This window comes from Pteropus vampyrus, unplaced genomic scaffold (assembly GCF_000151845.1).
Source record: "Pteropus vampyrus isolate Shadow unplaced genomic scaffold, Pvam_2.0 Scaffold25, whole genome shotgun sequence".
NCBI lineage: Eukaryota > Metazoa > Chordata > Mammalia > Chiroptera > Pteropodidae > Pteropus > Pteropus vampyrus.
Genome location: NW_011888806.1, coordinates 11,017,111 through 11,026,493, shown reverse-complemented (window position 1 = coordinate 11,026,493; position 9,383 = coordinate 11,017,111).

The following is a 9,383-nucleotide window of genomic DNA, read 5'->3' as shown; positions in this document are numbered from 1 at the left end:
GGGACAGACCTAGCAGATGCCATCTGTATGTTAACGGCTTCTGCTTCTACCAGCAGGTGGGGATATAGAGTTAGCCATGCTTCAGCAGGGTCAATCAGCCCTCATTTGCCACCAAATGGTTGTCTTCCCATAACCACCTTTCAGTTGACTCAAGTCTGTTGGCTCAGTGGTTAAGTTGTGTTGTGGCTGAGCCTTCCAATTTCCATATGGAATTTGACTACCCATCCTGACAGTGGTTAGCTTGATTGGAACTCTGTTATCCTCTCTAGCTTTTCAAACCTTCTGCCCAGGATCTGGACTCTTTTCTTCATACCTACAGATAAACATAGTCCACTCTGTATGCATTTTGCATCATAAATAGGGCCCCATTCAACTGACTCTTAACATTGTCCCATGATTGTGCCTATGCATATGCTGAGCTTACCTACATTTCAGATTGGATCTCCTCTCACTTAAGTGAGTCTCTTGATCATGCATTAGATATCTTATACTGAATTACTACCATTGAATGTTAGTCCTTCACTAGGACTGGTGATTACTAGCACCATCCCTAGTCAGCCTCCTCTAGTTTATGGCTTCATTTTCTCATCCATCAAATCCAAATTGTTGGCATTCCTTTTGATACATGTTTATAAAACATGAGTTTTGTTTCCTTGATCTACTTTGTGGGTGTGTTTCTGCTTTTTTAAAAAATTACTTTTCAATTACAGTAGACATACACTATTATTTCAGGTGTACAATATAACAATTAAACATTTTTATGCCTTACAAAGTGATCCCCCCACAATAAATCTAGTGCCCAGCTGACACCACACATAGTTATTATAATATTATTGACTGTTTTCCCTATACTGCACTTTATATCCCATGACTGATTTTATAACTGGCACTTTGTACTTCTTAATCCCTTTCACCTTTTCCACCACCCCCAATCCATCTTCCTCTGTCAACAATCAAAATTTTTTCTGTATCTATGATTTTACTTGTTTTGTTTGTTCATTTATTTGGTTTTCAAATTCCACATATAAGTGAAATCATATCATGTTGTCTTTCTCTATCTGACATTTCATTTAGCATAATGCCCTATAGATTTATCCATGTTGTCGCAAATGGCAAGATGTCATTCTTTTTTATGGCTGAATAATATTCCATTACATATATGTACCACATCTTCTTTGTTCATTCGTCTATTAGTGGACACTTAAGTTGCTTCCATATCTTGGCTATTGTAAATAATGCTGCAGTAAACATAGGAATGCACGTATCTTTCCAAATTAATGTTTTGTATTTCTTTGGATAAATAGCTAGAAGTGGAATTACTGGATCATATGGTAGCTTTGTTTTATTTTTTTGAGGAAACTCCATACTGTTTTCTATAATGACTGTACTAATTTACAATTCTACCGACAGTGTATGAGGGTTCCCTTTTCTCCGCATCTTCACCAACACTTTTTTGTTGTTGTTGATTTATTGATGATAGCTGTTCAGACAGGTGTGAGGTGCTATCTCATTGTGGTTTTAATTCACATTTCTCTGATGATTAGTGACATTGAGCATCTTTTCAGATGTCTGTTGGTCATCTGTCTGTCCTCTTTAGAGAAATGTCTATTTAGGTCCTCTGCCCATTTTTAATTGGATTGTTTGTTTGTTTGTTTGGCGTTGTTATATGGGTTCTGTTTAAATTCTGGATATTACCCCCCTATCAGATTTATCATTAGCAAATATCTTCTGTTCAGTAGGTTGCCTTTTCATTTTACTGCTAGTTTCTTTCTCTGTGCAAAAACATTTTAGTTTGATGTAGTACCATTTGTTTATTTTTGCTTTTCTTTTCCTTGTCCAAGGAGATATATCAGAAAAATATTACTAAGAGCAATGCTAGAGAATTTGCTGCCTATGTTTTCTTCTAGGAGTTTTATGGTTTCATGTCTTACATTTAAGTCTTTAATCCATTTTGAGTTTATTCTGGTACATGGTGTAAGAAGGTGGTCCAGTTTCACCTTTTCTTGCATGTATTTGTCCAGTTTTCCCAACACCATTTATTGAATAGACTGTCTTTACCCTGTTGTATTTTGTTGCCTCCTTTGTTGTAGATTAATTGACCATATCAGTGTGGGTTTATTTCTGGGCTCTATTTTTATGCTAGTACCATGCTTTTTTGATTACTATAATCTTGTAGTGTAGTTTGATATCAGGTAGCATAATATCTCCAACTGTTTTTCTTTCTCAAGGTTGCTTTGGTTCTTCAGGGTCTTTTATGGTCCCATATAAATTTTAGAATTATTTGTTCTAGTTCTTTCAAAAATGCTATTGGTATTTTGATAGGGATTGCATTGAATCTTTAGATCGCTTTGAGTAGTATGGACATTTTCATGATGCTAATTCTTCCTATTCGTGAGCATGCTATGTCTTTCCATTTATTTGCGTCTTCTTCAATTTCTTTCTGTCATATCTTAAGAGTTTTCAAGTGCGGATTTTTTATCTCCTTGATTAAATTTATTCATAGTTATTTTATTTTTTGATGCAATTGTAAATGCAATTGCTTTCCTAATTTTTCCTTCTGATAGTCCATTATTAGTATATACAAATGCAACTGATTTCTGAATATTAATTTTGTATCCTGCTACTCTACTGAATTCATTTACTAGTTCTAATAGTTTTTTTTTTTTTTTGGTAGAATCTTAGGGTTCTCTATATATGGTGTTATGTCATCCGCAAATAATGATAGTTTTACTTCTTCCTTTCCAGTTCATATGACTTTTATTTCTTTTTCTTGTCTGATTGCTATGGCTAGGACTTCCAATACTATATTGAATAAAAATGGTGAAAGTGGACATCCTTGTTTTTTTTTTTTCTGATCTTAAGGAAAGAAAAAGCTTTCAGCTTTTCCCCACTGAGTGTGATGTTAGCTGTGGATTTGTCATACATGGCCTTTATTATGTTGAATTATGTTTCCCCTATCCTCACTTTGCTGAGCATTTTTATCATAAATGGATATTGCATCTTGTCATCAGATATTATATCTTTTCTGCATCTATTTGTACAGCCATATAATTTTTATACTGCATTTTGTTTATATGATATGTCATGTTCATTATTTGCAGTTATTGAACCGAACTTGCATCCCAAGAGTAAATCCCACTTGATCATAGTGTATGATCTTTTTACTATATCGCTGAATTTATTTATTAATTTTTTGTTGAGGATTTTTGCATCTATGTTATTGGGGTACAGTTGCTTTTTTGTAGTGTCTGTCTGATTTTGGTTCCTTTATTTACTTTTAATAGAAAATCCTCTCATGTATTACTTTGCTAGGGCTACCATAACAAAACAACACAGACTGTGTGGCTTAAGCTACACAGAAATTAATTTTTCACAGTCTGGGAGGATAGAGGTCTGGGATCAAGGGGTTTTCATGATTAATTTCTTCTGGAGCCTCTCTTATTGGTTTGCAAGTGGCTACTTTCTTGCTGTGTCCTCACCTTTGTCCCTATGTTTCTGTTGTCTGTGTCCTAATCGATTTTTATAAGGATACTAGTAATACTGGAATAAGGCCTATCCATTTCAATTTAATTGCTTCTATAAAGGCTTTTCTCCGAATACAGTCATATTTGGTGGTACAGAGGGTTCAGGCTTCGACATGTAAATTTTGAGGAGATATAATTCAGCCCATAATACCTCATTTTTTCAAATAAAATAATTTCTTGGTATTTAATTGAATCAGATTTATTTTGAAGAATTTTACTTGAACTTCAAATAATGATCATGTGACACATAGTTTAATCTTTGATTCTTTAAGATGCTGACAAGAAGAGGGACCCTAATCATCTAAATTTCCAATGATGGATGTAGTTTCCTGAATACTTATTTTCAAAAATTTGCAGAATTCAACAACTGGATTATCATTATATAACAAATATATAGGCAAAATCACTCAATAAACAGTAATTTAAATTATGTGTTGTATTCATTGCTAGGTAATTCAGAAAATGATGGAGGGGGAAGAGTGTGCTGAAAAGTGAAGTGTGATTGGACACAGAGTCTCTTAGCAACAGCATTAATTAAGAGAGAATCAGTCATAACTTTGCCGCTCTCTTCAAGGCTCTGATTCATCTCCAGGCTGTGAGTGTGAGTCTTCAGGCTGTGAATTCTCCTCTTCAGTCTGTTATCCCTTTATCTATAAACTCATGTCATCTACATATAGTCCTCCACATTTGTTTGGAATCTCACTCTTTCAAACTCATTACATACCTTGCTTTATTATCCACTCTTTTTGAAATTCTCAGACTCCTTCTCTTCCCAGTTCCTTCCCATTTATTTTTATACATGATCAAGTTTTGCTCATAATATAAATTTTGATGCATAAAAATCCATTCAAAATTCAGTGACTTAAAACAACAGTATTCACGTATCTGTGGGTAGGTGACCTAGGCTGAGTTCGGCTGAGCAATTTTCTGTTGTCCGATGGACTCAGTCACAAATATCTAGTGATAGGCTGGAGAACTCCATCCTCATTCTTATGCCTCAACTCTTTATCATCTGGTGTCTAGGCTCTACCCTCGCCCAATTCCACAGAAACTGATGACACTGACCTACTTAATTGCTAAAACCAGTGGAGGGTTTTCAGATCTAATTTTGCTTGACTGTGCTTCAGCATTGGTACTAATGATGGCCACTGTCTTCATGAAGGAAATTTTCTCCATTTGCTCCCAAGAGTTGCTTACTTCTTTAAGTTTAATTTTTTTCATCTCTTCTCACTTATTCGACTTTTCTCATAATACTAGTACTTACCAGGGTTCCATATGCAAGCTGTCTCACTTTATGGTGTTTCCCTAAAAAGTTATATTAACTCCTGTTTTGTCAGTCGCCAGCACTACAGTATGATGCAGAGTGTGAAAACACAAGATATAGTGGAAATTCTATTCTGAGGACTGCTAGGTAAATTATTCCTTACTTAAGACAATTTACAGAACCATAATTTAAGGGGAAGGTGAGTTGGATATGCTGGAGAAGGGAATACAAAGGGGTCATTCAGTGAAAGAGAACGACTGAAAATAGATCTCGAACATATGATATTAAAGCCCGAGAACAGAGATGCAAGGATAAATAGGAAGGAAGAGAACAGGAAAGCAGGGAGGAGGGAGGAGGCGGAGCATGTAGAATGTGTGTGAATGACAGGGACAGTCATCGTTCTGTCTGGCTGGTATTGAGAGACTTGTTCTGTATTGTATGGAGTGCTGGTTTTATTTAAAAGGCTAGTAATGTATTTATTCAAAACTTATTTATTAAGTATTTTATATATTCTGGGCTCTCTTCTAGGCACTCGAGTTAAGTCAGTAAAAGAAAGAGGAAAAAAAATCTATGTTATTATAAAGTTTACATTAGGGATGGGAGGTGGGGACAGACCATGAACAATTAACATAATAAAAAAGTGAAAATATCCATAGTGATAATCACTATGGAAAACATAGTATGAAAAAATAGCAAGAGGAATCAATAGTGTAGGAGTATGTTAAAATTTAAAGGGTGATCTTCTAGGATTGGCCTATTGAGAAGGCAACTTTTTAATAAAGAGCCACATGAGCCACCACAGGATATGTTGGAGAAGAGCACTCCAGACAGAAGGAAGAGCTGGTACAAATGCCATAGGCCTAAGGCCTTAATAAAACTGTAGATGGCATCACAGGGCCCAGAGCACCTTCAAGTAGTGTAGAAGAGCATCTGAAAGACACAAGGTAAGTTGGCAGTGTGCTGGGAGCCTGCAGAGAGCTTGAGGTTGACAGTAAAGACTAGAGCTGTATACACCCACCTATTAGAGGCACTGCCAAGGTTAAGTGTATAGATGCAGTGGGGACAGAGTCTGGCTGCCATGGCTGGAGGTGAGGGCAGCTAAGCCTCAGTGTGGTCCAGTGAAGACAAAGACCAGCCCCCAATTCCCAGTCTCCTTCCCAAGATGATATGTAACTTAAATGATCTTAAGAAACAAGGGAATAAAAGGGAAAACCTGACTTTAACTGAGTATTTGCTCCAGGAGACTGCATTTAGAATTAAAGGGAAACAAAGTTTTCTCAAACTGGAAACATTGTATTTGTTTGCTTTTTCATTCTTGAACAAAATTGTAGCTTGAAAGCCAACTTAAATGGAGTTACACTTTTAGACACATGAGAAATATACTTGCCACGTGAATGGTTGATAGATGGAGAGAAGAGAAACCAAGAGTTAATTGAAAAAGTTATTTCAATTTTTAATCCTTGAAGGTTACATATCAACTTGATGATAGTATAATATTTGTTCATCTATGTGCTATTTATCAAATATTCATTGGGAACCTCCCACATATAAGCATTCCATCTTGGATTATAAGTGAATTATGTAGTTTTGCAAGATACCAACCCTATCCTCAAGGGGCTGACAATGTATAAAATAAACATTTTTGTTACTGGAAACATATTAAAGGGCCTTTGAAAATTTGCTCCCAGAGGTAGATTTGAAGGTAAAATATATTTTTTGAGCAATTTATGAAAAACTGAGTGAAAAGTACAGAGAGCTCCCATAAATCTCTTCATCTAGCCCCCAATTTCTCTTGTTATTAACATCTTATGTTAGTGTGATATACTTTTTACAATCTATGAGCCAGTATTGATACATTAGTATGAACTAAAGCCAATTGGGGTTCATTCTATGTGTTATACATTTTATGAAGTGTGACAAATGCATAATGACAAGTATCCACCATTACAGTATCATACAGAATAGTTTCCTTGCCCTAAAATTCCTCTGTGGTCTGCCTGTTCATCCCTCCCTCCCATTAACCTCTGACAACCACTGATCTTTTTACTCTCCATAGCTTTGCCTTTTCTACAATGTCATATATTTGGAATCATATAGGGTGTAGCCTTTTCAGATTGGCTTCTTTCACTTAATAATATGCATTTAAAGTTCCTCATATCTTTTTGTGGTTTGACAACTCATTTATTTTTATTGCCAAGTAATATTCTATTGTACAGATGTACCAAGGTTTGTTTATCTATTTACTTATTGAAGAACATCTTGGTTGCTTTGACACTTAGTTTTTAATTTTTATTATTTATTTATTTATTTTTTACTTTATATTAATTTTTTTTAGTTTCAAGTATATAGTACATTGGTTAGAGATTTAAATTGTTTATAAAGTGATTTCTTTAATTGTTCCTTCTCTCCTCTGGTTTTCCACCTAGCCATTACATTAATGCTAGCTGCATTCCCTATTATGTGCTCCCTTTATTTTTTCAAGTTAGTTTTCTACTCTTCTACTCTTTGACTGAACCTTCTTTTTTTTTTTTCTTACTTAAATTTGGTCCTTCTACATTTTAACTGGAAAAGCACTGATATAATGTTGTATTGGAATTTATCTATTGCAAGTGACAGAAACCCAAATTAAATCAATTTAAGGAAATCGCTTAATTTACAATAAGAGTACAGTAAAAATAAATGAAGCCTGAAGACACGAATAAGGCTGAGCCTTCAGAACAAGTGGAAGTTGTCTGAAGACATCTCATCTTGATTGTAAGAGCAGATTATGTATATGTGTAACTATCAACCTATCGATACATATGTATATATATGCCCGTATACATATGTAACAGATTCTTTTCAGATTGGGTTTTAACAATTTACAGCATTAGCCAATGGAGGGAAACTAGTTGGATTTTAATTTTTGCTACCCAATCCAGATTCCAGACATCCATTGAAGCAGAGTCAAGAGAAGACCCCTGCTCTCACAGTGTCCTTATGGAAGGTTCGATTGGGGTGGGATAGATGGTATATGGTGTGTGGTTACAAGAAAATAGTGCACCTTAAAACAACTATGAAGTTGTTCATTTTCATCATGAAGTGATATATTAAAAATTAGATCTACATCCAGGTATGAGAATATTATCTGTTGCAGAAAATTACTTACTATGTTTTTGAGATCGATAGTTCAAAGTCCCATGTTTGCTCTTTCTTTAACTTGCTGCTGAAAGTAGAAGGGTAAGAAAGACTTCAGTATTCTTTGGACAAACTTAACTACCTTCAGTGTAAATTCCTGACTTGGTTTTCCCGCACTTAGTTTATAAACTTGTCATTACAGTTATTTTGGAATGAGTGGAACACAACAGAGATAACCTACTCATATTGCATCTTAAATCATTAGTAGCATTCACCAGCTGATTAATTTAGCAGTTATGGCCAGAAGTATCAATGACAAAGAATATAAATATATTGTAGTTTTGTGTTTCAGTACAGAAGGGTAGAAATATTATTAGGCTCAAATGATCTAACAGTAGTCATTTGTTGTCCATTTACTATTATTCATTTATTAATTTAACCAGTGTTTACAGAGCATTTACTATGTACTACCTGTGACTCTTTTATTTTACTAGTTTGAACTCTCTAAGTGATGTCCTCTTCTTTGGTTGTATCCTAAGTATATACTTGCCTTAGAGGAGGGCACAATCCACATTCACTGGATTAGGTTGACTGCCGCTGGCAAATAGGGGTGACTAATAGCTTCCTGTGCTCTCTGCCCTATATGGTCAGTAATTACTGAGGGAAAGTAAGCCACGCATGACAGCAGTGTGCTCCCTTTAATTGAGTACCTACTGTATTCTAAGTATTTTTACATACAGCACCTTTTAGACTTCACAACAACTCCGTGTATGTATGTGTCAGAACAGGGGTACTATATAGAGAAATAAAGGCTGAGAAAAATTTAAATACCTTGCCTAATGATATCTAGCTAATAATTGTCATAACAGATTCAAAACCACATTCTAATAATTTTGTTTTTAAATTTATTATTGGATCATATGGTGAGCTTGGTTTGCTTGTTTGTTTTTCATTTAAAGCAGTTTCTCTTTCTTTGCATATAGTCAGAAAAATAATGCTATTGATTTTAAATAATGCACTTAAGCTGTTTTTTTCACTGTAATTATGGGACTCTTTAAAATGTTCATGTTGTGTCATTTGTGACCAATAGCAGACATTTCAATATCAAGGCCAAGGTTTCCTTAATTAGCAACCTCTTCCTCTGTGTGACTCTAAGTAGCTTGATAGGGGTGGAGCCTGTGACCTTGGCATCATTAATGCAATGCTTTAGTCAACTGAGTTCTAGTATGTTATAAATTTATTATTCCCTACAGCATTTCTTTGATTCATATAACTGTCAGCTTCCAGATGCTAGTATTCCTTTCTACTAATTATTAGTCTCTGGAAATTCAAGTGCCAATAATTCTTTAAAAGCATTCTGATATTAAATTATATATCAAAGATATATATTTTTTAAATAAAAAATACTCCTGAACTATGTTGTTTACCACATCTGCCCCCTTTGAAAATAATACCTTGTAAAACTCGTATTTATTTTT